Below are 23,841 nucleotides of genomic sequence, written 5' to 3'. Positions count from 1 at the left end.
ACAGGTAAATGCATTTATACATCTGGGATTATATTTTACTATTAACTCAAATTGACACATGCATCAGAATTAATTGAATAGCATCCCATATAAACTCTATTAAGGCTTTTTTTTTTTTTTAATCAGTGAGAATAGGATAGCTGGGGCTATGCCACTGACTCCCAAATCTCACTGAATTTATACAATAGAAGTTGATCTCTCACAAAGATGGCTGATGACCTCCAGGGCAGCTGCCCTCTCAGTAAAACTCAACTTCTTTTAATCTCCAGGAATTAAAGCTTTCTGATGTCTTTGTGCTACACATATTTGTTCCTTCCCAAACTGTAGACTTTCTCTCTCTCTGACAACTGTCTTTAGCCCTTAGACATGCAGCTGCCTCCCCTCATTAGTTCTCCTTCCTCTCCAAGGCTCTTCCCTCGCACACTCACATGTGTCATTTCCTCCTCCACATTTCGGAAACTCCCAACTAAGATGTCATCAACGGCTTAGTTATCCCGACTCCTGGCACCTTCCTCTCCGCCAGTGCTCCTCTGTCACCTATCCAATCTATTTAAAATCCCTCTGCCAAGATATTCTATTCACATAAGCTAAGACCAAGACAGCTGTGTTTCTTCCCACCCATCTCTAACTTCCCTTTCCTCTCTGACTTCTGACTTCTGGCTACTTTCAATCTATCAGTCAACAAAATTTACTAATTTGCTTGCAGGATTCTATAAACTGCACTAGGAACTCTATTCAGGAGAAAAGGATAACACATAGTTTCCATCATCAAGGATATTTCAATGTTTCAGGAATTTTTATTTCATAATCCAAATAAAAACTGAAATGTAATATATTATACTTTTAGGTGTATGACCATCAGAGGGAGTTCAATAGAAGGAGATGGATGCTTGGACTTGACAAATTAGAAAGCCTCTAATTCAGTGGTTTCCAATCATGACTGATCATTAGAATCATCTAGAGAGGGTAAACAAAAAATACCTCAGATGAATGCTTCAGCAACTCCAGGGATAGCAAGACTGGGATCTACAATTTATATATGTATATGTGTGTGTGTGTGTGTGTGTGTGTGTGTGTGTGTGTAAGTGCATATATGCATGCATATATATACAGGCATATATGTATAATGTATATATGTGTATATACACATACATTTACACATTATGAGTAAAAATACCTGGTGGCTCAGATGATAAAGAATCTATCTGCAATGCAGAAGACCCGGGTTTGATCCCTGGGTCTGAAAAATCCCCTGGAGAAGGTAATGGCTACCCACTCCAATACTCTTGCCTAGAGAATTCCATGGACAGAGGAGCCTGGCAGGCTACAGTCCATGAGGGTCACAAAGAGTTGGACACGACTGAACGGCTAACACATAAATGCATTTATATACAAGCACCTATGTAAACAGCATGTATGTATATATAATATACATACACTCACACATTATGAGTAAAAATAAACACCTCTCCAAGTGATTTTTATGATTGCTATGATCTTTATGTTTATGATCAAAGTCAACTTCATTCCTACATCTTGTTAACCAAATTGAAAAGTGAACTGCAGACAAGTTTAAGCATCTTAGATAAATCACACAACTAAGTACTGATAAAACTGGGATGTAAGAAGAGTTTTCTTGACTCACTGCCCCCAAACTCCTCCAGTGCTTTGTACTCCAAGAAGATGGTGGGAATATTTGGAGTTTCAGTTGGAACTTGAATTGTGGCTAGGTTTCATAAACATGAGAAACAGATAGAGTATTCAAGAGAAGTTTCTTCTCATCTCTGTTACTATCCAACTAGTTTAAATTCAAGGCATATTTTGCATATTTATTGAGAGGCTAAAATATATAAGGCATCAACCTGGACACAATCAGGGAAAGTTTACCTTTGAGAGGATAGTGCCCTTTAAAGTCTTTGTTAGCAATGGGGACCCCCTGAGGAGCATTTTCAACATTCAAGCTCTTTTTGTCTACCTCAGACTACTGAACTAAAATTTCTAGAGATGCAACACAGAAATATGCATTATTAATGTGTTTCTCAGTTGATTCTTATGCACAGTAAATTCTAAGATACACGGTAAAGGGGAATAAAGACAAGACAATGGCACAGATAATGATTAAAATCAAGATAAGGGTTTTCAGCTCAGAGATGCAAAGAGAGGGGAAGAGTGTTGTTTCAACTTTGTAGCAAGGTCAAAGCGGACAAACTTTTCCTCACCCATTAAAGAACTGAGGTTGCAGGGCCACCAAGTAACCTGAAGTCTGGGGAGATATGGATGCTTTGGGGGAGAAACAGAACCAAGTACTTGTTTACCTGGGGCGGACAACACTGGACACCACCTTAGCTGGAAAGACGGGTGCAGCTAATTTTTTAAACAAATTGCTAGAGGATAAGGGTAAGCTAGCATGAGAGTGCCAAGTACCTAAGGATCTCAGCTACAGGGGCCTTTACACCCTTTTGCAGGGTTTGACTCCATGAACCCCCACCAGGCAGTCGCAGGGATGATTAGGAAGAATCCTGAGAATGTTCTCCTTAGGGTGCCAGCTATGCAGGGAAATAGTGCATGCATGCGTGCTAAGTCGCTTAGTCGTGTCCAGCTCTTTGTGACCCCATGGCCTGTAGCCCGCCAGGCTCCTCTGTCTATGGGATTCTCCAGGCAAGAATACTGGAGTGGGTTGCCGTGCGCTGCTGCCAAAACCCTGGCTCAACCCTTCACCTCTATTTCCCTATAAAACAAAAGCCTTAATCTGCAGGAGGAAGAGCATGAAAACTGCCATGTTAAGGCCTGAGTGAAAACCCACTGCAGCTAGAGGATAGGACAGAAAAAGAAAGCAAGAATCACATTACCCCTTGGAGAGGGGCAGAAGCATACGAGAAGGCCATAAGCCAGAGACCCAGGAATTACTGAACATTAGCTTATGTGATTATACACATACATGTTATAACCCATACCAATTTAGAAAATCTAATTGTCTGAAGTACAATTAAGAATTAGTAGGGTCTGGAAATGTAAATGAGTGCAGCCTCTATGGAAGACACTATGGAGATTACTCAAAAATTAAAAATAGAATTACCATATGATCCAGCAAATCCACTTCTAAGCATATATTGAAGGGAAATGAAAACCATTGTTCAAAGAGATATCTGTGTACCCATGTTCACTGTAGCATTATTTACAATAGCTCAGACATAGACACAGCATAAGTGTTCATTGACAGATGGATAAAGATGTGACACATATGTATATATATATATAATTTAGTCATAAAAAGGAACTCCTGTCACTTATCAATGAGATCAATAGACCTTGATGGCATTATACTAGTGAAATAAGTCAGACAGTAAAAGACAAATACTGTTAAATCTCATTATGCAGAATCTAAAAAGACCAAATTCATAGAAACAGAACAGATTGGTAGTTACTAGAGGTGGCTAAAGGTGGGGGGGTGGGATAAGTAGGTGAAGATGTTAAGAAAATAAAAGGAAACCTTGGGTAAGAATCTCTTAGTTGAGCCCAGGCAGTCAACAGAACTGAAAGAAATAACAAAATGGTTGTTTTATGCCAAAAAAAATATTGGTCTACATCCTGTCTTGAGCAAAACTGAAATAACTTGTATTTAACGTATAGTTGGGTCAACTTTCTAGTCCCACATCAAATTTCTCAAAATCTCATGTCTCCTTTGCATTTGATCCATCTTGAGTTCCTGTCCATCCTTTATAAGAGTAATTCTGTTTGCTGAAAGATCTGGTTGCCTATCAACTGTCTTCAAAAGGTTTTGTAATATCTATTCATTTTATTTCTTTAATATCCAAAAGGTTGCTTTACCCACAAAATTTAATGAATTCAAAGTAAACTATTTAGGTAACTTTCTTCTGGTCCAGAATTTAGGTCTGTACATTAGGTAAACTGCCTAATCTAACCAGTTTTTTCAAATTTCGAACACAGATATACATGGAACGTTACCCCAGATACAGTATCACTGGGAGGATAACTTCTGAAAGAGATCACTGTCTAATACCAAAGCAATATGTTCATTTTCTAAGAATGCATTTGCGAAGAGATTCCTTACTTTTAAAAGACAGATTGTAAATACCTTATATAGTAAGCATAAGGAAAGGGTAAAGGTCTAGGATTTGCACTCAGAGACCTAGCTTGCAGTTTACTATCCGTATAAATTTAAACCTCTCCTAATTCTAATTAAATAAGTAGTGCATGTGTAAGCACCATGTTTCTAAAGTACCATGTTAAAATGTTAAATTTTGTATTATTAACATACATACTATTGTCTTTTTTTCATTCATTCCACAAAATTCTATTTAAACCTCTTTAGAAATTAGGCAATATTTTCTTCAAGTGACTTTTCCCAAACTTCTCCTCCCTGTCTGGGCTCTTCAGACTGAGTCTGATTCATCTAAGTAGCTACATAATTTAACTTATGATCTGACACATAGCAAGTACTCAATAAATGTTTATTAAATAATTTCAGTCACTGTCAACTTCCTCTTCCCCTCTACTTCCAGCAACTAATATATTCTAAATTATGTGTGGTAAAGTTATTCAATAGCACCCAGATTCACTCCATGACAACATGTAGTTTTTAAAAGAACATTTCCACTTTGAATTTGTCTAAACTTGCCAGAATTAAGATAATTAATGGACATTCATATTTCGAATTTTACATCTTTATTCAAACTTCATCTTTATAAAAAAAATTAATCACGAAAGGCCCACCATATGTTCAAAAGCTATTATGATTGTTTAGATAGAGAGAGACGGGTGCTCCCTCTTCTGGTTCTACAGAGAAAGATGATGACAGAAAACCCTCTGCAGAGTCAGACTCACATCCTGGGTAGGGAGGCCTGCCTACGCAAAGCATTATTTCAGAATTCTGGGGTGTGGGAGGCTACATAATGACTAAGTTTGCTATACATCCTTAACTGACCTAAAATCCTGCATTGATACAAATGCTTGCCAGATTGGAAAAATATTATGAAAAAAGAGATCTTACTAATCTTACTCAAGGTTTGAAAAGCTATTATTAAAAAAAGAAAGAAAGAAACCCAGGATAATAAAATAGTAAAATATATATATAAAATAAAACTTGACAGTTTCTCTTAAAATGACAAGTATACAAAAAAACAATGACAGTTTCTTTCTTGGTGTGAATGGCTGTTAACTTTGCAACCCCCAAATAATTTATGTGTAAGGGATTTTAAAGTTGCAACACACAACTATGAGCATTACTTCAGTTGGTCCTCACAATAGATGCTATAAGTTAAAAAGCCAGAGAATTAATCTTATCATTGTTGTTTCCTCCAATTTCAATGGAAGTACCTATACAATGATGCATAACTTTTTTACACGGCTTGCAAAACAAGCCCATGACCACTTCTATGCTTCTATATTAATAATGGCTAAATTCTAAGTGAAGGCTTTCTATGGCCAGGCACTGAAACAATCAGTTTACAAGTTATGCCTCATTTAATCTTCATAATAATTCTATGAACTAGACACCATTATCACTCCCATTTTACAGATGAGGAAATTAAGCATGACCACTTTTCAGGGCCAAATTCAAGATGATTATGCCCTATCGTCTAAAGTAAATCGTGTGAATACTCCCTAAAGTCAACTCAAACACACATGAGGAATTGCTTGGAAATCATGGCACTCTTCACAGAATGCCACAAAATATTGATATATTTAGTTCCATTTTATAAACTAGAAACACATTTTCTAGCAGAAAATGTTACTACAAAATATATATGTGTACCAACCAAGTTATACTTCCATCATCTATGTTTAAACATAAAAGCAAGACATAAATCAACTCCAGATTTGAAGGGGGATCTTATGTCCAAGAATACCTTTAACTCTAACACATACAGACTACCCCATGTCTTGTAGAATTATGTATTTTACTCACTGGATTTTACAAAAGTTGAAAATTCTCCTGGATATGTTTCAGCTGTTTTCAAACCAGTCCAGAAGTCTTCCCATACCCTTCTCCAAGATAAAAGTCATCATGAATTAAAATTTCTTGACACCTCAGGGCCCAGGGCTTCCCTGATAGCTCAGTTGGTAAAGACTCCATGTGCAATGCAGAAGACCCCAGTTCGATTCCTGGGTCGGGAAGATTCACTGTTGAAGGTATAGGCTACCCACTCTAGTATTCTTGGGCTTCACTTTTGGCTCAGCTGGAAAAGAATCTGCCTGGGGTGTGGGAGAACTGAGTTTGATCCCTATGTTGGGAAGATCCCCTGGAGAAGGGAAAGGCTACCCACTCCAGTATTCTGGTCTGGAGAATTCCATGGACTGTATAGTCCATGGGGTCGCAAAGAGTCAGACACCAATGAACGACTTTCACTTTCCAGCCCCCTTGATTAGGTATAAGGTTTGTTTTTTTTTCTTTTTTAAGATTAACATGTCTTCCCTGTAGGTCTTTAAATAAATTTGGCTGAAATCTTGGCTTTTTAAATGACTTGAAATAATCTGCAGTAAAAATGTATGGTAAAAATTTGCACAGAAACAGAAATAACATGAGATTGAAATCAAAGATCTTTTGCTGACCCTAATTTTTTATAACTACATATTCCTCTTTGCTTTGCAATATTTCTCCACAAGACTACTCTGAGTTTCTGCAGGCAATGCAAAATTTTTTAATCTCTAAAATGATACAGGTCTCCACATTCCCAAAACACACAAAAATTTTCAAGAAAACATTTTATCAAGTTAAAACCGTGTAAGATGAACCCAATTACTTTATGAAGTGATGAAAGAGCTTGATTGGCTGCCCAATTTGCCATTTTCATGTTCATTGTTTACCCAGCTGCATGAACCACTGAGCAAACAGTCAGCAGCAGTTGCCAAGGTTTTACCATAATAACAAATTATGAGGTAAAAACTTAGAATTCAGAAAATTCTGCACAGAAACTTAACTACTTTCTGAGTACTGGGGAACATACCAACTTAGTGAAATTTGGCAGCAAAACCCCACTGTTCTACGGGTGTGTGGGAGAGTAGTTTGAGAAGCACATTTCCTTGGATTCAGACTTTGCTCCTTTTCAACCATCTAACTTCCCTTCCATGGATGCCCTAATAGGAAATCCACAGTAATTATCATACAAGAAATTAAACTGTGTGAAATTGCTCTTAATTAAATTTTATATTTGAAAGAAATTGAATTAAATCAAGCACCAGTGGACTAGCTCAGAGGTAACAGAACATGGGAGAAAATGCATAGGCTGCCATGAAGTTGAGTAAGAAAAAAATCAACTGACCCTTTAAAGAATCAGTAATGGGTTCAATTCCTGAGTCGGGAAGATACCCTGGAGGGTTAAATGACAACCCGCTCCAGTATTCTTGCCTGGAGAATCCCATGAACAGAGGAGTCTGGTGGGCTACAGTCCAAGGGTAGCAAAGAGTCGGACACGGCTGAAGCAACTTAGAACGGCACAAAGGGCTGTGGGTCATATGACAGGAAAGACTCCCTGGCTGCCCCAGACACAAGTGGAGTTGGTACTAACTCCAGGTTCTTTTCCAGGGACTTCAGCAAAGGTGCTCATGACAAAAATGGGGGCATGGTGGATACCCTGACAGAGCCCCCCTTGGAAGCAAGACCAGCAAGAGGGAAACAGCTGCTTCTGTGGGCAAAGCATGTAATTCAGGCACCTGGCTCAGACCATTCTGTCACAAAGAGCAAAAGCCTGAAGCTGCCATGAGAGGAGCAGAGGTGAAGACCCACTGCTGATGGGAGAACACAGAAGAAAAATTCTCTACCCTGGAGGAGGGCCAGTCCAGAATCCTGTGTTAATGCCATTAGAGGTGTGCTGTTCCTGCTGGGAAGGGCCAGGAGACTCTCTCTTCTGCACCAGGATAGCAGAGAACCTATCCTGTCCTCTTCCTTCACCACCATTAATCCCCACCAGCAACATACAATTACCAGAACAGTCAGCAATTTCATTCCGAGGTATGTGCCCAAGAGAAATAAAAGCTTACATCCTCACAAAACCTGTACAGAAATGTCTACAGCAACTTTATCCATAATTGCTAAAAACAAGCTAAAAGGAAATAACCTAAATGTCCATCAACTGGTGAGTGGATGACAAACTATATTATAGCCATTCAGTGGAATACTACTCACCAATAAAAAGGAATAAACTGCTATTATATATAACAACATGAAGGAATCACAGATGCAGTAAGTTAAAGAAGGCAGACACAAGAGGCTATATATTATTAATACATGCTTCTATTCATACAATATTCTAGAAGAGCAAAATTCTAGTGACAGAGAGTTCACTGGTTTCCTGGAGGTGGAAAGTGAAAGTGTGGGTTGCTCAGTGGTGTCTGAGTCTTCGCAACCCATGGACAGTAGCCTGCCAGGCTCCTCTTTCCATGGAATTCTCCAGGCAAGAATACTGGACTGGGTGGCCATTTCCTTCTCCAGGGGATCTTCCCAACCCAGGGATCAAACCCAGGTCTCCGGCATTGCAGGCAGATTCTTAACCACCTGAACCACCAAGGAAGCCCAGAGGTGGAAGAAGGCACAAAGGAATTTGGGGGGAATGTAACCTTCTAAATCTTAAGTGGTTACATGTCTGTATAAACCCACCAAGTTCATAAACAGTGAATTTTAAAGTATATAATAAACCTGACTTAAAAAGTCAAAATACATATCTTAGCTTCATTTTTGTCAGAGTTTGAATGATTTTGAAAAAATTTTAATTTACTTAATAGGTCAGCTTTTATGGAATACATACTATATGTCATGCCATGTTCTATCTAACATGAATTAGTTATGACTCTTTGAGATCATACAGTGTCATATACTACTTCTTAAAATACCTTCAGCAATTTATGGATTAAGTATGAAATCCCAATGTGAAAATTAAAATATATAGAATTATATATAAGACATATGGCTCAGCAGGTAAAGAATCCACCTGCAACGCAGGAGATCCAAGAGACATGGGTTGGATCCCTGAGTTGGGAAGATTCCCTGGAAGAAGGAATGACAAGCCACTCCAGTATTCTCGCTGGGAAAATCCCATGAACAGAGGAGCCTGTAGGGTTACAGTCCACGGGGTCACAAAGAATTTGAGACAACTGAAGTGACTGAGCACATATATACACATGAGATAAGGGGACAGGGCACAATCTTTAAATGAATGACACAGCTGTTGAGGACACAACATAAACTAGTTACAGCAAACTAGGTCCAAGATAGTGGATTTGTCAACTTCTACTAGACCTTGAGCCTCATTATGTACTCACTGCAATACATCACTAGCTAAATGGCACATCAACCAGCTCCACGACATCTCTGAGGCCAACCACAAGAGGCCAAAAGTGAGCAGTGACCCAATTCCTGGAAACCCACCCCTTCCCCCAAATAGTTGCATTCCCACTTATTAGCCTATGAAATTACCCAGCCCATAAAAACTAACCACCTCATATTTCAGGACTGCTCTCACTTTCTGAAATGGACTGCATTCTGTCTAGGGAGTGTGTGTGTGTGTGCACGCGCGCAGACACTAAGTCGCTTCAGTCATATCTGACTCTGCAATCCTATGGACTGTAGTCCACCAGGCTCCTCTGTCAATTCTCCAGGCAAGAATCCTGGAGTGGGTTGCCATGCCGTTCTCCAGGGGAATCGTCTCAACCCAGGGATGGAACCCAGGTCTGCCCCTTTACAGGCAGATTCTTGATTGTCTGAGCCAGGTACAGAGGAGGGAAGATATAAAACCAATGTGAGAAATCTGCAATTAAGTTACAGAGAGTAACAAAGAGTAAATAGTGAAATAAGCACTTTTTAAAAAATATTTATATTATATTAAAAGTTTCTGCAAACAAAAAAGAAAAAGACAATTGACTAGAAAGTTGGAGAAAGGAACTGATTTGATAATTCACAGGAAATAAACATCATTACATTTTTTTTAATTTTTAAAGAAGCAGTGAAAACTACAATGCTGAAAAAATAATGTTCTAAATGATGAACTTCCTCATCATTTTTGCCTGAATAGCTATTTAACTTATATAAACATGAAGGACAGAATACTTTCTTCTCCATGTACCTTTCTTCCAGGCTTCTCAGCAATGCTAATGGACTCCAGGTCACTCAAACCACAAACATTTATCAGAGAGAACAAGATGGCAGAGGAGTAGGTGGATGTGGAGTGCATCTCTCTCAATGGATACATCAGGAATACACTTTCAGACACAGAAGAGCATGTAGAACACCAGCTGAGAGCAGGCATGAGTACCTGACCATGGGAAAAGAATATACAGAACCACGCAAAACTCAAAACCAACAAAATTAGGTAAAGCAATTATCCTTCAAATTAAAAAAAAAAATTTTATCAGGTACCTGAGAACAAGTACACTCTCAAATAGAATGAATTTGGTCTGCTTCCTTAATCAGAACCTTCCCAACTTGTGAATTAAAATCGATGCCATTACTTCTCAATAATAACAGCCAAGTTACCACTACTATTTTTAAAATTTCAACTTGCTTTTTCTCACACCCTTGTTAGCAAGATCCCAGGTAAGTTGAGTAGTGCCATTTTAGCTAAACTAGCTCCACTTATTTAGAAAACTGATTTAAGAAACAATTTTTTAACCTGATGGTATTTGAAACACTGAATAAGTGCTGCTGCTTCTTAGGAAAAAAATAATTGGGAACTAGGTGATAAAGACATATTTATTTTAATGGAATCCTGACATGTGCAAAACAGAAAAACAACATAGAAAACCTACTCACTCTCTAATGGAAATGGCTTCATAAAACTAAAAAGATTTGGTAATACTGAGCAACAGTCCATGAGAAACTGCTTATTATCAACACTCAGTGCCTAGCTTGCTAGTTAATGAGCTGAGAAGAAACCAAGAATGGTTAATAATCCCACAAACTGATCATAATCAAATCATCACAGTGTTAACAAGAAAGGGTGTTATAACCTGAAAAGAAATATAAATATGAAATCACTGTTTTGACTATATGTATTATGGCAAAGCTATTTTCTAAAGCTACATGGAAGTCAAAAAAGATTAAACTTTCTTCTGCAAAAATTTTTTTCAAAAAAAAAATCAGGTCAAGCAGGTTTTATTGATAGCACCTAAAAAAATTTTTATTTTTTGCTTTGTCATTTAAGTCTACAAAGGAAACTTCTCAATCAATTTGCAAAGATATTTAATTTCCTAGACATCATATATACTAAGACAAACTGTTTTCTGATTATGCTATAAACTTAACTCTGTTAAATTTAAGTTATAAATCTAGTTTCTCAATCCCTTACCTATATTTAAGAGCTAAGTTAACTGTTTTCATTCTACAATATTGATATAGATATTCTTGTTTATATACATGACACCAACAAATATTTTCTCATTACACATTAATAATAATCTAACCTCAGGACAATTGCCTCTTTTCATTGGATTTGTCAATTTTTCTAACAAACATTTAACCTAATGTAGACAATACATTCCTAGTGTACTGAGAACATAAACTTTTTTTCTGAGTTTAAGATAATTGATTCTGATTGCAAATATTTGAAAAGCCCTGAAAAACTGAGAAAAAATGGACCAGTATAATCTCACAAATCAAAGGCAACTACTATTAATTTGTATTCCTTCCTTGTTTTTATCTTCTTTAAATAGTTAAAATCTCAGAAAGATATAAATTTGTTTTACACTATTTTCACTTGAAATGATTAAGAAAAAGCACTTTCCACCTAGAAGGAAAATTAAGCTGGAAAAGAATATATATAATGGAATTATACATGAAACATACATGACCAGTATCAGTTCAGTCACTCAGTCATGTCCAACTGCCACCCCACGGACTGCAGCACGCCAGGCTTCCCTGTCCATCACCATCTCTTGGAGTTTGCTCAAATTCATGTCCTTAGAGTCAGTGATGCCATCCAACCATCTCATCCTCTCTCGGCTCCCTTCTTCTCCTGCCTTTGATCTTTCCCAGCAACTTTTCTAATGAGTTGGATCTTCATATCAGGTAGCCAAAGAATTGGAGCTTCAGGTTCAGCATCAGTCCTTCTAACGAATATACCGGATTGATTCCTTTAGTATTGACTGGTTTGATCTCCTTGCTGTCCAAGGGACTCTCAACAGTCTTCTCCAACACCACACTTCAAAAGCATCAATTCTTCAGCACTCAGCTTTCTTTATGGTCTAACTCGCACATCCATATATGACTACTAAAAAAACCATAGCTTTGATTATACAGACCTTTGTCAGTAAAGCAATGTCTCTGCTTTTTAATATGCTGTCTAGGTTTGTCATAGATACCAATTTATGTAATGAAGGTTATTAATAATTTGTCATATACATAGAGGATGAGATGGTTGGATGGCATCACTGACTTAATGGACATGAGTTTGAGCAAGTTCCGGGAGCTGGTGATGGACAGGGAAGCCTGATGTGTGGCAGTCCATGGGGTCGCAAAGAGTCAGACACGACTGAGCAACTGAACTGATATACATTGTTAAATAACTTGTCAGTTTCTCTACCTTTAAACTTATTCATAACACTCTTGATTTTGCAAAATTTTACATTTTTCTATAGTCAAAACTTGGAGAAGGAAATGGCAATCCCACTCCAGTTTTCTTGCCTGAGAAATGCCCTGGACAGAGGAGCCTGGTGGGCTACAGTCCATGGGGTCACAAAGAGTCAGATGTAACAAAACAACTTAGTCAAAACTACCACTCCTTTCTTTTATGAATTCCCTTATCTAGAAATTGGAAAAAAAAATCACCTTTTATTTCTACTATAGATCTATTAAGTTTGATATTGTTCAGTTAACATTTTACTTCTGATGTTTTGGTTTATGCTGTAAAATGAGAATCCAAGTTGAATTTTTCTTCAATTAGCTAAACAATTCCCCAAATAAGATTTATATAATAATCCTTCTCTTTCTCATTGACTCATAATGTTTCCTTTATGATATATAAAACTTTTATACATAATACAGTTCAACCTTACAAGGCACCAAAATTAACCAAAGACATTATCCATTGTACCTAATCTGCTTTTGGAAGAGCTGCAATTAAAGATTCCTCTGCAACCCTTCCCAAATTGTTTCCCTTACCTACTGGGCTGAGGAAATTTCCCAAGACAAGAAGGAAGGACGCACAAAGGAGGACAGAGAGTAACAGAAAAACATTTTCCACATTTTAATTCATGGTCAGTCCTTTCCTCTCGCGTTGCCCACAAACCTACACCATTAATGAAATGAGGTAGAATAGAGGCAATATTTACCAAGCACTTATGGTGTTCCAGATCCTTTTTTCCTCTCAAAACCCTATGACACAGACATTCTTCTCTAATTTTGCAATTATGGAACCACATTCAGTAATTTTAACTAAACTGCCCATTACCATACAATCAATAAGTAGCCAAAATTGGTAGGATTTGAGCTTCAGTCACTTTGAATCAAATATCATGTTTGTTGAAAAATACCCTTAGTTGGAAAGAATCAGTCTCTTTCTCTCTCATGTGATCATTCCTTTTCTGGAATAATATTATTTTTATATTAGCAGGCTGCATGCAACACAGACCACAAGTTGGAGCTTTTATACATTTCAAGAGTAGAAAGTCTGCATGTGAAGTTGAAGGGATGAGAAGGGAAGACTCTTATGGCTGGGATGAGGGAACTCAGCAACAAAGGGTGTTACTGTCCAACAGAAGATTAGAAGAGGATGTGACATCTCAATAAGTCACCAAGGTTAATAAGGACAACATTAGGAGCAGATAATACCTGTTATAGACTTAAAGGATACAAGTTCAGTGTGAAAGAGAATACTAACAATGGACGCTCCCTCTTTACTCTTGCCACCAGTGATTAGAGGAATCGGGTGGAGAGGGAGATGGGAGGGGGGATCGGGATGGGGAATAAGTGTAAATCTATGGCTGATTCATATCAATGTATGACAAAACCCACTGAAAAAAAAAAAAAAGCTTAATGTCCTCAGAGTCTCAATCTAGGTGAAAAGAGGGAAAAGAAGGTAAAACAATCCTGATTAGGACAGTTTCCAACCAGAAGTAACTGAATAAATTTGACTCAATTTTCAGATTTCATTTTCTGTGTCATGAAGAATGGGGGTTAAAGTTCAAAAATTTAAATCAGCTACATAAAACAATTGCAGAATTTCTAACAGATATTCATGGAACTGAGCCCCACTCAAACTAGTAAAAGAGGAGATGATTGTGAAGAATAGACACAACCTGCCTGCAAGTAGACTAAAAGGGAAAACAAGAAATTGGAAAATGAGGCTTCTCTCTGTGTCTCCCAGGGACACAGACCCTCCTTCTCCTTGGGCAGCTAAGTGCTGCTCCCTCTCCTGGTTTCATCCTGGCTGCCTGGAAAGGCCTGATGTCAATCAAGAAGTCTCTTGCTCATAATACCAGTGGCTCCTGCCATTTCAAATTCCATTTCCTCCTTCCTTGCTTGACATTTCTGACTTAATGCACTCCTACTGATTTTTCACTCATTTCAGTCTTCCCTTCTCTTTGCCAGCACTTTTTCCTCTATTTTATAACCTGGTGCAAATATCATTTGCATTGTCATTTGATGCAGATGAAACTCATGGATTCCGTGTGTGTGTGTGTGTGTGTGTGTGTGTGTGTGTGATATGTGGGTGAGGGGGGATACACATGTATTAATATATGGTAGATATAACACTGGACTTATGGATTATATGGGGTGGATTCCAAAACTTATGTTTTACAAGTATAACATATGTCTTTTTCTATAATTCAGCTTACTTACTATTTTGAGTCTATCCTGCTATGGTGGTGGAAACTCAGCATTAACCACTTTGTGCCCACTCTCCTCCCTTTCCCCAGGATTATGGTAAAGTTCTAGAGACTCATGTAGTGCCAAGAAATTGGAGCCAGACCCCCCGAAATCTTCCATGTGTCCCCTCCAGATTCATTCTTGACCCATCTCCATTCTACTCTGCCCTGGAGCCTAAACTAAACGGAGCGCACAGACATGATTCCCTTCCCTCTGGCGTCCACAGGAAGCAGGCTTCTCCCTGTGCGCTGTTTTCCTTCTAGCTTCTAGAATCCTGCCCTCTCTTCATCCGGTTGGCCCAGCAGTGATAACAGTTCTTTAGCTACAGGCCCTGGGTTCCTACACCCTACACTGTGCCCACACCTTTGGGATCATTCCTCCTGTAGATAATGCCTTCTCAAATTATCCTATTGTGGCAGTGCAGGCTGTCTCCTGCTGTGATATAATCCTGGAAGTCCACTGTCCACATAGTGATTCTGAGAGACCTTTCATTCTGTCTGGTTCCTGGTAGTCAGACCACAAGCTTTCTGCAGCGACATCCCTCATGTTTGTACACTTCACCCTGAAGGTCTTAACTCTCTCTGCTGCTGTCTCCATGTTACACTGGGGACAGAAATATCTGTGGGGTTGTTAAGGTGCTGTCTGCCTAGATCTTGTGTGTACTCACTTGCTCTCTCCATCTACGGTTGCAAAATGCAGGGAGACCCCATCTGTGTCTATACATGTCCCAATCCTACCCTGGGAACCTTCTGCAGCCCACATCAGGGGACAGGTTTGACCGGTGAAAGATGGAAAAAAGGAGGTGCACAAAATACTGAGAAAAAAAAATGTCATAATATATAGAAGTGTGTTAATACAGATATTTAAACATCATCGCCCTGCAACAAATCCATGAAACTGAACATTTACATGGCCACTAGAACCATGCAGCTTGTGAGTTCTAAAAATAAGGATTTAAACATTCCTATTGCCAAATGTCAGGTTCTTCATTTATGCAGAAAAGTATATTCTGAAAAGCATTCTGCATATAAAAACTCATTGGATATTCAACTCTTAGGTTATAAAATATACTCTATGTTATAGGCTAGACTGTATGACTCCAAATTTTATATGCTGAAGTCCACTCAAGGTAATTATATTTAGTTGTAAGGTCTTTAAAGTGGTAATTAAGTTAAAATGAGGTCTTTAGAATGGTTCCAAATCTAATATGGCTGGTGTCCCTATAGGAAGAGGAAATTTGGACACAGACATGCACACAGAAAAAATTATGTTTAGGCAGAGGGAAAAGATGGCATTTGCAAACTAAAGAGAGAGATCTCAGAAGAAGAAACCAACCCTACAGACACATTGATCTTGGACTTCCAGCTTCCAGAACAGTGAGAAAGTAAATGGCTGCTGTTTGACCCACCCAGTCTCTGGTACTTTTTTATGGCAGCTCAGAGAAACCAATACAATCCATTTTATAGATTAAAAAAGTGAACTTGAGAGAAGTAACAGTCTGTCAAAACACCACAACTGTTTTACAATAAATTACTTACAGTAAATCATTATGTTAGTAATCCTAGCACTTAAATCCAGGCTACCTTGCATCCTATATTCTATCTCTATGAGATGATTCCCAAGGGTTTGGCAACTTGTATAACATGATTTTGATATGAGGATGTTCATGAGCATATGTGTTTAAACTTCAAAGTCAAAAAATAAATAAATAAATAAACTTCAAAGTCAAGGAGTGCCTCTGCAGGCTTAGGCCACCAGGCTGTGGCTGCCACCAGCCCGTTTCCAGACTCCCTGCCTCCATCCATTGACTGACTTTCCGCTCCTTCCACACTCCCTGTCAGTTCCTGAATTACAGGTGCATGCAGAGACTATACAAAGAGGGTAAGAAGTGAGGGAGTAAGCCCAGTGCAGCAAGCAAACCGCACCGAAATGCCGCGTGTGTGTGTGTCCAAATGTGTGTGCTGTGAGGCGCATGAAGGGGAGGATAGCATCACAGGCTTAAACCCCCTCCTGTGGAGAATGAGCAAACAATGAACACAATGGGGCTTTCCATTTCATTCGGAGTCCAAGCACAAGCAATCAATACTGTGTGTGTCCTAAGGGTAAAGGACAAGATAGAAATGAGAAAACTTCGGTTATGGTCTCAGATTTGTGGATTCCCTCTCGGGAACTTAGGGCAAATTAATTATTAGGCTTCTGTTTCCTTACCACCAAAATGACTACATTATATTCAAGGTTTCTTCTTTTTAACATTTGGTGAGATGTTTACCTGACACTGTTACGTTCTGCTTTTTTGTGGAAATATAGAATCACACCACATGGGTCAGCGGCCATTTGAACATCAACGCCAAGTTTTGATAATCATGGGGAGTAAGGTTTTGAAATACTAATCTCACTGCAATAGTGTTATTTTGAAATCAAACCCATCAATTAATCCAGTATCATTAAATTAGGGGAAATTTTGATTTATTAATTTATTTAACTGTAACCATAGAAAATGCTCCACTCATCTATTCATTCACTTAACCAAAATTGAAGGAACAACTACTGTGGCCTGAGTACTTACCATATATTCCCCTAGATGCTCATAGTTTCTCTAGTGGAAAACAGACAATATGGTGTGGGAAGTGCTGTGAGTCGTGTTAGAACATGGGTAATCTCAGAGCAGCATGGCAACTTATGAAAGGGCAAAAAGGATTTCTAGCTCCATGCTTGCAAAGAGGATGAATCAAACCCCATTAAGACAAATGGGTTAATTTGCATAACATCCCAGAGAGGGTTTGTTGTAGTTTAGGAATTATAAGAAAATAGAAACTCAGTCTATCAAAAGGGCTGAGTACTTTAAAGATTTGAATCATAAAAGACTCATACACTACTTATAAATGAACCCAATCACAGAAAGCCAAATCTCTTTGCTCTTTGTCACTGTTAGAAATGTTTCCAAAAGATGTGAATTCTATATGTCAATCCCCAGTACTTATTAAGTCTTTCCTTGCTTTGGGAAGCAAGTATGTCTGAAGTCACAAAAATGAAATATATAAAGGACCTGATAAATCAGTTGGTTCAACTCACTCACTCAGAGATAGACTGAGGACCCCTACCGCGACCCAGGTCTCAGGTCTCACAGCAGCAGAGCAAAATCTAAATCCCAATTATCTGAACACCCATGTCAATGTTTTTTTTTTTTTTGGGGGGGGGGGGTTCCTACTGAACTTCTTTCTGGTTCCCACCAGCCATTATACATAAACTCCCAGAAATGAAGTCAAACATTCTCTGTCATTCAGTTAACCAAGCAGTCTATCATTTAGGAAGCATCAGACATATACATGTGCCTTGGAATCAACCATGATTATGTGTCCGTTGTGCCGCTATATATACATAGCTATCTGCTTGTAGCTATAGCTGTTGTCTTGGCTAGAAATATCCATGAATGGCAACAGTGAAAGGAGATTGCAGTAATTTCCTCAGAGTCAAGTGAGGAAGTGGATAGTGGCAAACGACAATGAACACTGACTCACAGTTCTTTCAGCAAACATTTCGTGAGCACCTAATATGTGTCAGGCACTGTCCTAATCAGCATCAGTGAAAAATAAAATAAGTGTAATAAGACAGCAGGGTTTCCCAAGTAAAGAATCTGCCTGCCCATGCAGGAGATGTGAGTCTGATTCCTGGGCTGGAAGATCCCCTGGAGAAGGAAATGGCAACCCACTGCAGTATTCTTGCCTGGAAAATTCCATGGACAGAGGAGCCTGGCAGGCTACAGTCCATGAGGTTGCAAAAGAGTTGGACATGATTTATCGACCAATTAACAACAACAATTAAAGCAGCATCCTAGGCTACACTTTGCTTGTCTGCTGAGCAAAACAGCAATAAGAAAGAAACAAATACACAGTAACATCAAACAACAGTAAGTATATGGCAAAAGTTCAAACTGCAGAAAGTGAAAAGAAGCTTTAAATTCTGAAGGAATAGAAAGTGCAATGAGAAGAAACTGTAATGACTCACTTTTAGAAAAGAAAGATGTTTGGATACATTGAAACCTTTCACATTCACCTTCCTCTGCCTTGGAGTCATTCTTAGAAACCTAGTGGGAAGAAGTAGGAGGCATTCTTGAATTTCTTCTGGAGTGTCAAGAAACACCCTCTTAACTCTTACCGGACTGGATTTTAGAGAGACATCGCTTTGCTCCCAAGCACCCAACACTGTCTTCTCCAAACACTCAGTGATCTATGTGTTTTTACATTATTGGGCAGTAGTTCTTTTAACAATCCTAGATGAGTTCACAGTCCCCTCTGAATAGATCTGATTTAAAATAGAGACCTTCCCTCCCCCAAACACTCACAAGTACCTACATAGAAAATGTTGCATTAAATACTGGGGAGTTGATTAAAAGCCATCAAAGATCATCTTCCTGGAGATCCTCAAAAAACAAAAATCATCTATCTCTGCATTATGAGGAGTGGGTTCTAACTCGCTCAGGGGTCTGCAGTCCAAGAGTTCCCCAGTTTAAACACTGTGCATATGCTGAGACCTCTCAGCCAAAGCGTTTTAGGTTGTCAGGCTGCAGTGCTCTCGGAGTGAAATACACATGTATATTGTTGATTGCTGTTTTTTAAAGAACAAATAGGATTTCAATGCTGTTCATTTAAAAGAGAATTTGAAATGCATATGTGAAATTAGTTGCTCCTGAAATGCACAGAATAAACACAATGAAATTTCAATCCTACCCACATGTTAAAATCACCTGGGCAGCATTCTAAAAAGATTGATGCACAGGCCTCTATCAGATCAATTAAATCAGAATCTCTCAGGATGGGGTCCAGGAATTGGTGATTTTCAACTCTCAGGTAGGACCTTCCTGGTGGTCAAGTGGTAAGACTCTGCTCCCAATGCAGGGGGCATGGGTTTGATCTCTAATCAGGGAACTAAGATCCTGCATGCTGCATGGTGCAGCCAGAAAAAAATTAAACTCTCAGATAATTTCAGTGAGGAGCCTGATCTTCACACACTGTGGATCTGACTTTACTTAATTAAGAAGAGAAATATTTTAAACTAAACCCAATTGATCATAGAGTTGTTTATTCAGTTTATCTGAATAAATATAGCTCAGTATAGTTCTGAATAGTCCTAACATTTCACAAAACATATGAGGAACAGAAAACTTATCAATAAATAGGTAATTGGTTTCCATGCTGCTGCTGCTGCTAAGTCGCTTCAGTCGTGTCCATACATGGGTTCAAAGACAAATACCTGTGAAGCAAAGATTCTTCTTACTTCTTCCTAGAATTCCAGTACCTAGTATAGAGCTTGCCATATATGAAGGCTTAACTAATGTTTGCTAAGTTAACCACACCATTTTGGTCCTTCTTTCCTCTCAAAAACTATAGGGAAGAAAATGTCATGATCATTGTAAGTTGTCTACTGAGGCATTTAACTATACCCTTGAGAAACAATATTATTGAATACATCCTTTCATTAAAATATTGATTATCTGCTGCTGCTGCTGCTGCTAAATCACTTCAGTCGTATCCAACTCTGTGCGACCCCATAGATGGCAGCCCACCAGGCTCACCCGTCCCTGGGATTCTCCAGGCAAGAATACTGGAGTGGGCTGCCATTTCCCTCTCCAGTGCATGAAAGTGAAAAGTGAAAGTGAAGTTGCTCAGTCGTGTCTGACTCTTAGCGACCCCATGAACTGCAGCCTACCAGGCTCCTCCGTCCATGGGATTTTCCAGGCAAGAGTACTGGAGTGGGGTGCCATTGCCTTCTCTGATTGATTATCTACCATGTGCCAAATGATGTAATTGGTGCTGGCAATGATAATGATAATCCTTTTAAAATCATTCTTGACATTTTCTTTTAATCGAGTATTAGAATTCTGTTTCAAGATTACTAGATACTCAAGACCACAGAGTTAGTGTGTGAAACAGGATAAACTGAAAGTCTTGTCTTCCAAGTCCAAAGTGGTGCTATTTTGGGGAGAACAAAGTAAGTCAGTTTTTTTTTTTTTTTTTTTTTTTTTTTTTATTTTTTTTAATTTTTTTATTAGTTGGAGGCTAATTACTTCACAACATTTCAGTGGGTTTTGTCATACATTGATATGAATCAGCCATAGATTTACACTTATTCCCCATCCCGATCCCCCCTCCCACCTCCCTCTTCACCCGACTCCTCTGGGTCTTCCCAGTGCACCAGGCCCGAGCACTTGTCTCATGCATCCCACCTGGGCTGGTGATCTGTTTCACCATAGATAGTATACATGCTGTTCTTTTGAAACATCCCACCCTCACCTTCTCCCACAGAGTTCAAAAGTCTGTTCTGTATTTCTGTGTCTCTTTTTCTGTTTTGCATATAGGGTTATCATTACCATCTTTCTAAATTCCATATATATGTGTTAGTATGCTGTAATGTTCTTTATCTTTCTGGCTTACTTCACTCTGTATAATGGGCTCCAGTTTCATCCATCTCATTAGGACTGATTCAAATGAATTCTTTTTGACAGCTGAGTAATATTCCATGGTGTATATGTACCACAGCTTCCTTATCCATTCATCTGCTGATGGGCATCTAGGTTGCTTCCATGTCCTGGCTATTATAAACAGTGCTGCAATGAACATTGGGGTGCACGTGTCTCTTTCAGATCTGGTTTCCTCAGTGTGTATGCCCAAAAGTGGGATTGCTGGGTCATATGGCAGTTCTATTTCCAGTTTTTTAAGGAATCTCCACACTGTTTTCCATAGTGGCTGTACTAGTTTGCATTCCCACCAACAGTGTAAGAGGGTTCCCTTTTCTCCACACCCTCTCCAGCATTTATTGCTTGTAGTCTTTTGGATAGCAGCCATCCTGACTGGCGTGTAATGGTACCTCATTGTGGTTTTGATTTGCATTTCTCTAATAATGAGTGATGTTGAGCACCTTTTCATGTGTTTGTTAGCCATCTGTATGTCTTCTTTGGAGAAATGTCTGTTTAGTTCTTTGGCCCATTTTTTGATTGGGTCATTTATTTTTCTGGAATTGAGCTTCAGGAGTTGCTTGTATATTTTTGAGATTAATCCTTTGTCTGTTTCTTCATTTGCTATTATTTTCTCCCAATCTGACGGCTGTCTTTTCACCTTACTTATAGTTTCCTTTGTAGTGCAAAAGCTTTTAAGTTTCATTAGATCCCATTTGTTTAGTTTTGCTTTTATTTCCAATATTCTGGGAGGTGGGTCATAGAGGATCTTGCTGTGATTTATGTCAGAGAGTGTTTTGCCTATGTTCTCCTCTAGGAGTTTTATAGTTTCTGGTCTTACATTTAGATCTTTAATCCATTTTGAGTTTATTTTTGTGTATGGTGTTAGAAAGTGTTCTAGTTTCATTCTTTTACAAGTGGTTGACCAGTTTTCCCAGCACCACTTGTTAAAGAGGTTGTCTTTTTTCCATTGTATATCCTTGCCTCCTTTGTCAAAGATAAGGTGTCCATAGGTTCGTGGATTTATCTCTGGGCTTTCTATTCTGTTCCATTGATCTATATTTCTGTCTTTGTGCCAGTACCATACTGTCTTGATGACTGTGGCTTTGTAGTAGAGTCTGAAGTCAGGCAGGTTGATTCCTCCAGTTCCATTCTTCTTTCTCAAGATTACTTTGGCTATTCGAGGTTTTTTGTATTTCCATACAAATTGTGAAATTCTTTGGTCTAGTTCTGTGAAAAATACCGTTGGTAGCTTGATAGGGATTGCATTGAATCTATAGATTGCTTTGGGTAGAATAGCCAAGTAAGTCAGTTTTATCATGTACACATTTAAAGTAATGAGACTAATTTTAACAGCAGATGATCATGTAATAAAGACAAGGAGCATCAATCTACATAGAGGAACTTTCCAGCTGTATCAGTTTTGTGTAAGCAACTATGGGATTAGAAACAGACTCTTTTCATGTGTGGGTTAAAATGTATTTTGTACTTAGAGCAAATAGTATCCAGTTCTGTGTAAAGGTACAGAAAATTGTCTCTGAGACTCCAGGAGAATAAGTAAGGTAAGCAAGACAAAGAGTAGCTGAGACTGGCACATAAGTTTAAGGAGAAATAGAATATTTTTATTTCAAAATCAGTTTCTAATTTCAAAAAAAAAAAAATGCAATTGTTCAGCAATTCCAGTTATTCATAGAGATTACTGTGAGAATGTATAAAATTTAGGGGAAACCCCCTAATACTTGTAGATACTACTTGCTGGAAGAAATATCAACAATCTGAGATATGTAGATGATAGCACTCTAATGGCAGAAAGCAAAGAGGAACTAAAGAGCCTCTTGATGAGGGTGAAAGAGAAGAGTGAAAAAGCTGGCTTAAAACTCAACACTCAGAAAACTAAGATCATGGTATCTGGTCACATCATTTCATGGCAAATAGATGAGGAAAAAGAGGAAACAGTGACAGATTTTATTTTCTTGGGCTCCAAAGTCACACGTGGATGGTTACTGCAGCCATGAGATTAAAAGATGCTTGCTCCTTGGAAGAAAAACTAAGACAAATCTAGACAGTGTATTAAAAAGCAGAGACATCACTTTGCTGACAAACGTCCATATAGTCAAAGCTATGGTTTTCCAGTAATCATGTATGGATGTGAGAGTTGGACCATAAAGATGGCTGAGTGCCAAAGAACTAATGCTTTCAAATTGTGGTGCTAGAGAAGACTCCTGAGAGTCCCTTGAACAACAAGGAGATCAAATCAGAGAATCCTAAAGGAAATCAAGCCTGAATACTCATTGGAAGGACTGATGCTGAAGCTGAAGCTTCAATACTTTGACCACTTGATGTAAAGAGCTGACTCACTGGAAAAAGACCCTGATGCTGGCAAAGACTGAGGGATGAGATGGTTGGATGGCATCATCAACGCAATGGACGTGAGACTGAGCAAACTCCGGGAGACAGTGAAGGACAGGGAAGTCTTGCTTTTTGGCAGTCCATGGGGTTGCGAAGAGTCGGACAAGACTTAGCGACTGAACAGCAACAATCACCCCTCACACCCCATCTCCCACCACTCTTT

The 23,841-nt window shown here is 38.6% G+C and overlaps 1 long non-coding RNA gene across 4 annotated transcripts in view; it reads right to left on the bottom strand.

Moving 5' to 3' along the window:
• The window catches only part of LOC122688261, a 139,645-nt gene that overhangs the window by 22,155 nt on the left and 93,649 nt on the right, over nucleotides 1-23,841 (bottom strand). The gene's annotated exons all lie outside the window — the stretch shown is intronic.

The sequence above is a fragment of the Cervus elaphus genome, chromosome 33 (genome assembly GCF_910594005.1).
Source record: "Cervus elaphus chromosome 33, mCerEla1.1, whole genome shotgun sequence".
Taxonomy (NCBI): domain Eukaryota; kingdom Metazoa; phylum Chordata; class Mammalia; order Artiodactyla; family Cervidae; genus Cervus; species Cervus elaphus.
Note: the sequence above shows the minus strand (reverse complement) of the source record. Positions and strands in the feature narration are given on the sequence as shown.